The sequence below is a fragment of the Dipodomys merriami genome, unplaced genomic scaffold (assembly GCF_024711535.1).
Source record: "Dipodomys merriami isolate MVZ:Mamm:240054 unplaced genomic scaffold, mDipMer1.0.p SCAF_79, whole genome shotgun sequence".
NCBI classification, from domain to species: Eukaryota; Metazoa; Chordata; class Mammalia; order Rodentia; family Heteromyidae; genus Dipodomys; species Dipodomys merriami.
In genome coordinates this window covers 1328562-1337726 of record NW_027206390.1, presented here as the reverse complement: position 1 = coordinate 1337726, position 9165 = coordinate 1328562, and positions in this window count along the sequence as shown.

The following is a 9165-nucleotide window of genomic DNA, read 5'->3' as shown; positions in this document are numbered from 1 at the left end:
AGCTTATCCCTCACCGGAACACTAACCCTAACCCACACCCTCATCCTAAACCGAAACCTAACCCTAACCCTAACCCCCACCCTAACCTTAAGCCTAACCCTCACCCTAACCCTAGCGCTCACCCAAACCCTGACCCTCAGCTTTACACTAAACTCAACCCTAATCCTAACTGTAATTCTCACCCTTACCCTCACCTTAACCCTAACCCTAACCCTAACCCTCACCCTCACCCTAACCCTAACCCTAACACTCACCCTCACCCTCACCCTCAGCCTAACAGTATCCCTAACCTTAATCCTAACCCTCACACTCACCCTCACACTAACCCTAAACATAAACCTCACCCTTACCCTAATGCTAAGCCTCACCCTCACCGTCACACTCACGCCGCACCCTGAACCTAATCCTCACCCTGAACCTAACCCCAACCTTAACCCTCATGTTAACACTCACCCTAACACTCACGATAACCCTGACTCACTCTCATACTAACACTCACCCTAACCCTTACCCTCACCCTAACCCTAACCCTAAACCTAACCTAAACCCTGACAATAACCCTAACGCTCACCCTAACCCTAAACCTCACCCTAACACTCACACTTATCCTAAATCTAACCCTAACCCAAAGCCGCACCCTTACCCTCACACTCACCCTAAGGCTAACCCTAACCCTCACTCTCACCCTAAACCGCACCTAAAGCCTTAAACTCACCCCAACCCTCACCCTACATCTAACCCTCAAACTAAACCAAACCCTTACCCTAACTCTAACACTACCCCTCACCCTAACCCTAACCCTAAACCGAAGCCTAACCCTAACTCAAACCCTAACCCTTATACTCACCCTCAAACTCACCCTTACCCTCAGCCTAACCCTAACCCTAATGATAAAGCTAACCCTCACCCTCACCCTCAACCAAACCCTATGCCTAACCCTAACCCTCACCCTAACCCTAACATCCACCCGAACCCTAACCCTCAACCTAAGCGTAACCCTAACACTAACCATAACCCTCACACTAAACGTAACCCGAACCCTAACCCTAACCATACGCCTCACCCTACCCCTCATTGTAACCCTGACCCTAACCTTAATCCTAACCTTCACTCTAACCCTAACCCTAAACCTCACCCTCACTCTCACCCTAATCATAACCATAAACTTAACCGTTACCATAACAATAAACCTAAACCTAACCCTAATCCTAACCCTCACCCTCACCCTAACCCTAACCTTAACCATCACCCTAACCCTATCCCTCAACCTAACCTTAAACCTAAACCTAACACTAACCCTAACCCTTACCCGAAATCTCACACTAACCCTAACCCTAACCCTCACCCTCAACCTCTACCTAACCCTACCCCAAACATAACACTCACCCTAACCCTAAACTCCATGCTACCCCTTACCCTAATCCTAAACCTCACCCTCAACCTAACCCTAACCCAAACCCTAATCCTCAACCTAAATTTCGTCCTAACCCTAAATTTAACCCTAACACTAACCCTCATACTAAACCTAATCATCACCCTAAACCTAACCCTACCCCTCATGCTAACACTCTTCCTAACCCTAACCCTAACCCTAACCCCAAACCTCACCCTAACCCTAACCCTAACACTCACCCTCACCCTCACACTATCCCTTAGCCTTACCCTAACCCTCACCCTAAGCCTTAGCCTTGCTCCAACCCTCACCCTCAGCCTAACCCTATCACTAACCCTCACCATAACCCTCACCCTAACCATCACCCTAACCCTAAACTTAACCCTAACCCTCAGACTAAACGTAACCCTCAGCCTAACCCTAACCCTAGTTCTCATCTTAACCCTCACCTGCACCCTAACCATCACCCTAACCCTCACCCTCACCCTAAATATCACCCAAACGCTAACCCTCACCCAAACCCTCACCCTCACCCTCACCCTCACCCTAACCCAAACCCTCACCCTCACCCTCAGCCTAACAGTATCCCTAACCCTAATCCTAACCTTCACACTCACCCACACAATAACCCTAACCCTAAACTTCACCCTAAACCTAATGCTAACACTCACCCTCACACTCATCCACACCCTCAGCCTATCCCTAACTGTAACCCTAATCCTAAAACTCACCCTCACCCCTCACACTCAGCCTAACCCTCACCCTCAACCTAACCCTAATCCTAACCCTCACCCAAACCCTCACCCTAATACTCCTGATAACCCTAACATTCACCCTAACCCTTACCCTCACCCTAACCCTAAACCTAAACCTAACCCTAACCCTCACACTAACACTAACCCTCACCCTAACCCTAACACTCACCCTCATCCTAAACCTAACCCTAACCCTAACCCCAACCTTTACCCTCACACGCACCCTAAGGCTAAAATTAACTCTCAACCTATCCCTGACCCTAACCCTAAACCTCAACCTAACCCTAAACCTAATCCTCAGTCTCACCCTAGCCCTCACACTAACCCTAACCCTAACCCTCACCCTCACCCTAACCCTCACTCTGAACCTTACCCTCCCCCTAATCTTAAAACTAACACTAACCCCAACAGTAACCCTAACCCTCACCATAACCCTAACCCTACTGCTCAGCCTAACCCTCATCCTAATCCTAAACCTAACCCAAACTCTCGCCCTAACCCTAACACTAACTCTCACCCTAAACCTAAGCCTAACCCTAACCCTAACACTCATCCTCACCCTCACCTTCAACCTAACCCTTACCCTAAACCTAATCCTAACCCTAACACTCACCCTCACCCTGGCTCTTAATATAACCATAACCCTAATTCTCACCTTCACCATAACCCTAATCCTAAACCTATCACTAAACCTAACCCTATCCCTAATCCTCACCCTAACCCTCACCCAAACCCTCACACTCACCCTAACCATAACCCTAACCCGAACCGTAAACCTAACCCTAATCCTAACCCTAACCCTCACCCTAACCCTAAACCTAACACTCACCCTAAATGTAACCCTCACCTTCACCCTCACCCTCAGTCTAACCATAAGCCTAACCCTAACCCTAACCCTAACCCGAACACTCACCCTCACCCTAAACCTAAGCCTAACCCTAACCCTAACCCTCACACTCTCCGTCAAACTTACCCTCACCCTCACCCTCACCCTAACCCTAATCCTAATGCTAACCCTCACTCTCACCCTCAACCTATTCCTATGCCTTACCCTAACCCTCACCCTAGCCCTAACCTCCACAGTAACCCTAACCCTCAACCTAACCGTAACCCTAACCCTAACACTCACACTAACCATAATGCTCACCCTAACCCTACCCATAAACCTCACCCTACCCCTCATCCTAACCCTCTCCCTCACCCTCACCCTAACCCTAATCCTAACCCTAAACGTAAACCTAACCCTAACCCTAACCCTAACCCTCACCCTCACCTCATCCTCACCGTAACCTTAACCCTAACCCTAACCCTAAACCTCACCATCACCCTCACCCTAACCCTAACACAAACCCAACTGAACCCTCACCCTCACCCTCAGCCTCACCATCACCCTCAACCTAACCCTAACCGTAATTTAACACTAACCCTCACCCTCAACCTAACCCTGACCCTAAACCTTACTCTCACTCCAACCCTAAACCTAACCCTAATCCTAACCCTATCCCTAAACCTCACCCTAACCCTCACACTAAACCTAACCATCACCCTAACCCTAACCCTACACCTCACCCTAACACTTAGCCTTACCCTAACCCTCACCCTAAGCCTTTGCCTTACCCAAACCCTCACCCTCACCCTAACCCTATCACTAACCCTCACCCTAACCCTCAACCTAACCATCACCCTAACCCTAAACCTAACCCTAACCCTCACACTAAGCCTAACTCTCACCCTAACCCTAAGCCTAGCCCTCATCCTAACCCTCATCCTATCCCTAAACCTAATACTCAACCTAACCCTAACCCTAAACCTCACCCGCTTCCTAACCCTCACCCTAACCCTCTTGCTCACCCTAAACATCACCCTCACCTTAACCATCACCCTAACCTTTAGCCTAACCCTCACCCTAACCCTAGTCCTCAGCTTCACCCTAACCCCAAACCTAACCCTAACCCTAACACTAATGCTAACCCTCACCCTCACCCTCAGCCTTACCCTAACAGTAACCCTAATCCTAACCCTCACCCTCACCCCTCACCTTCAGCCTAACCCTCACCCTCAACCTAACCCTAACCCTAACCCTCACTCTCACCCTAAACCTCACCCTAAGCCGTAAACTCACCCCAACCCTCACCCTAACCCTAACCCTCAAACTAAACCTAACCCTCACATTAACCCTAGCGCTACACCTCACCCTTACCCTATCCTTAACCCTAACCCTAACCTAAACCTCACCCTAAATCTAAACCTAACCCTCATCCTCACTCTAGCCTCACACTAACCATAACCGTAACGCTCACCCTCACCCTAACCCTCACCCTAAACCTTAACCTCACCCTAACGTTAACCCTATCCCTAACCCTCACCCTAACCATAACCCTCACACGAAACCTAACCCTACCCCACAGCCTAACCCTCATCCGAACCCTAAACCTAACCCAAACCCTCACCCGAACCCTAACACGAACACTCACCCTAAACCTAACCCTCACCCTCACCCTTACCCTCACCCTCAACCTAACCCTTACCCTAAAACTAATGCTAATGCTAACCCTCACCCTCACCTTGTCTCTAAACCTAACCGTAACCCTAAATGTCACCCTCACCATCACCCTAATCTTAAACTTATTCCTAAACCTCACTCTGTCCCTAACCCTCACCCTAACCTTAACCCAGATCCTCACACACCGTAACCCTAACCCTAACCATAAACCGCACCTTAAACCTCACGCTAATGCTTACCTTCAACCTAAACCTAACCCTAACCATAACCCTAGCCAAAAACCTAACCCTCACACTAACCCCAAACCTCACCCTAACCCTAAACCTCACCCTAACCCTAAACCTAACCCTCACCTTCACACTAAACTTAACCCTAAACCTAACCCTAACCCTCACCCTAACCCTCACACTTACCCTGAGTCTAACCTAACCCTCACTCTCACCCTAAACCTCACCCTAACGCTTACCCTCACCATAAACCCAACTCTAACCCTAACATTCACACTAAACCTAACCCTCACTCTAACCTTTAAAATACCCCTGAACCTAACCCTCACCCTAAACCTAACCCTAACCCTCACCCTCACGCTAGAGCTCACCCTACCCCTAATCCTAACACTCACCATTTACCTAACCCTAACCCTCACCCGAAAACTCACACTAAACCTAAGAGTAACCCTAACCCTCACTCTCACCCTAACCCTCACCCTTAGCCTTAACCTCACCCTAACCCTAACCCTCAAACTAAACCTAACCATCAACCTAACCCTAACCCTAACCCTAACCCTAAACCTCACCCTAACCCTAAATCTAACCCTCAGCCTCACCATAGCCCTCACCCTAATCCTAAACCTAAACCTCACCCTCACCCTAACCCTCACCCTAAACCTTATACTCACACTATCCTTAACCTTATCCATAACCCTCACACTAACACTATCCCTCACCCTAACCCTAGCCTTAACCCTCAGCCTAACCCTCATCCTAAAACTAAACGTAACCCAAACTCTCACCCTAACCCTAACCCTAACACTCACCCTAATCCTAATCCTCACCCTCACCTTCACCCTTACCCTCACACTCACCCTCACCCTAAAATTAACCCTAACAGTAAGCCTCACCCTCACACTTACCCTTACCCTCACCCTCTCCCTAACCCTCAGCCTCAGCCTAACCCTAACCTTAACCTTAATCCTAAACCTCACCCTCAACCATCACCCTCAGACTAACCCTCACCCTCACACTAAACCTCACCCTACCTCTATCCCTAACCCTAACCCTCAACCTAATCTTAACCCTAACCCTAACACTCACACTCACCCTAACTCTAACCCTAACCCTAACCCTCACCCTAACACTCACCCTAACACTCATGATAACCCTAACCCTCACTCTCACCATAAACCCAACCCTAATGCTTATCCTCACCCTTACCCTCACCCTACACCTTACCCTACCCCACATACTAACACTGATCCTAACCTTAACCCTAACCCTCACCCTAAGCCTAAACCTCAACCTCACCCTCACCCTAGCCTCAGCCTAACGCTAACCGTAACACTAATCCTAAACCTCAAACTCAACCATCAACCTCAGCCTAACCCTCTCCCTCACACTAACGCTCACCTTAACCCTTAGTCGCAAACTAACACTCACCCTCACCCTCAGCGTAACCTAAACCCTAATCCTAACCCTAACCCTCATCCTCACCCTCTCCTGGAACCTAACCCTAACCCTAAGCCTCACCCTCACTCTCACCCTAACCCTCAACCTAACCCTTATCCTCAACATAACCCTAACCCTAACCCTAACCCTCACACTAAAACTTACCCTAACCCTAACCCTAACCCTACCCCTCAACAAACCCCTCACCCTAACCCTAAACCTAAACCTAACCCTCACCCTCAACCTACCCCTCACCCTAACCCTAATCCTAACACTCACCCTCACACTAATCTTAACCCTAACTCCAACCCTAAACCTAAACCTAAACTTCCCCCTAAACCTCAACCTAACCCTAACGCTAACCCTTACCCTAACTTTAACAGTAATCTAAACACTCACCCTCACCCTAACCCTCACCCTAACCCTTAACCTCACCCTAATGTTAACCCTAACCCTCAACCTCACCCTAAACCTCACCCTAACCCTAAACCTAACCCTCACCCTAACTCTTACCTCACCATAAACCTCACCCTACCACTAACCCTAACCCTAAACCTTACCTTAACCCTCACCCTCACCCTAAACATCACCCCAAGCCTAACCCTCACCGTTACCCTAACCCTCAACCTCACCCTCACCCTCAGCCTTACCCTAATCCTAACACTCACCCTCACACTAACCTTAACCCAAACCCTCACCCTAACACTAACCCTAAACTTAAACCTCACCCTTACCCTAACCCTCACCCTAACCTTTAACCTCACCCTAACGTTAACCCTAACCCTAAACCTCAACCTCAACCTAAACCTCACCCTAACTCTTACCTCACTCTAAACCTCATTGTAACCCTAACCCTAACCCTCACCCTCACCATCACAGTAACCGTAACTCTAACCCTAACCTTAAAAATAACCCTAACCCTAACGCTAACCCTCAGCCTCACATTAACCCTAACCCTAACCCAAACCCTCACTCTAACCCTAGCCCTGAACCAAAACCTAAACCTCAACATAACATTAATCCTAACCTCACCCTCAGCCTCACCGTTACCATAAAGGTAACCCTAATCCTAACCCTAATAATAACCCTAAACCTAACCCTAATCCTAACCCTCACCCTCACCATCAGCCTAACCATAACCCTAAACCTAACCCTCACTGTAACCCTAATCCTAAACCTCACCCTAACCCTAAGCCTAACCCTAAACCTCACTCTTAAACTAACCCTAAACCTCACCCTCAACCTCCCTATAACTGTAACTCTAAGTCTAACTCTAACAATAACCCTAACCCTAACCCTAACAATAACCCTAACCCTACCCTCAACCTAACCCTTACCCTCACCCTAATCCTCACCCTCACCCTCAGTGTAACCGTAACCCTAATCCTAACCCTAACAATCAACCTCACCCTCACCCTAAACCTAACCTTAACCCTAAGCCTCACCCTCACTCTGACCCGAACCCTCACCCTAATCCTTACCCTCAACCTAACCCTAACCCTAACCATAACCCTCACACTAAAACTTACCCTCACCCTAACCCTAACACTACCCCTCAACCTAATCATAAACCTAACCCTAACCCTAACCCTCACCCTCAACCTCACTGTAACTCTAACTCTAACCATAATCCTAACAATAACCCTAACCCTAACCCTAACTCTCAACCTCACCCTCAACTTACACTTCACCCTAACCCTAATCCTAACACTCACCCTCACACTAACCTTAACACTAACCCTAGCCCTAACCCTAACCCTGAACTTAACCCTAACCTTCCCCCAATCCTCAACCTAACCCTAACCCTAACCCTCACCCTAACACTAACCCTAAACTTAAACCTCTCCCTTACCTTAACCCTCACCCCAACACTTACCCTCACCCTTATGTTAACTCTAACCACAACCCTCAACCTCACCCTAAACCTCACCCTAACCCTAACCCTCACCCTAACTCTTACCTCACCCTAAACCTCACCCAAAACCTCACCCTAAACCTCACCCTCACCCTCACCATTACCGTAACTCTAAACCTACCCCTAACAATAACCATAACCCTAACCCTAAACCTAACCTTCACCCTCAACCTAACCCTAACCCTAAACCTAACCCTCACTGTAACCCTAACACAAAACCTCACCCTAACCCTAACAATAACCCTAAACCTCACCCTAACCCTAACCCTAAACCTAAACCTCACCCTATCCCTATCCCTAATCCACAACTTCAACCTCACTGTAACCGTAACTCTAACCTTAACCCTAACAATAACCCTATCCCTAACCCTAACAGAAACCCTCACTGTAACCCTAAACCTAAAACTCACCTTAACCCTAACCATAACCTTAACCCTAACCCTCAACCTCATCCTCAGCCTCGCCCTCGCCTTAAAGGTAACCCTAACCCTAACCCGAAAATAACCTTAAACATAACCCTAATCCTAACCCTCACCCTCACCCTAAACCTAACCCTCACAGTCACTGTAACCCTAAGCCTAAACCTCACCCTCACACTACCCTTAACCCTCACTTTCAACATCAACCTCAGCTTACCACTAAGCCTAAACTTAACCCTAACACTAACCCTCAAACTCACCCTCACGCTAGCCCTAATCCTAACACTAACCCTAACCCTAACCGTCACCCTAACCGTCACCTTAACCCTAACCCTAACACTAGCCTTAACCGTAACCCTCAACTTAACCCTCACCCTAAACCTATCTCTAAAACTAAATCACACCCTCATCCTAACTCTAACACTAACCTTAAACCTCTTCCTAACTCTTAGCCTAAAACTCAACCTCACCCTCACCCTCACTGTAACCCTAACCCTAACCCTAACAATAACCCAA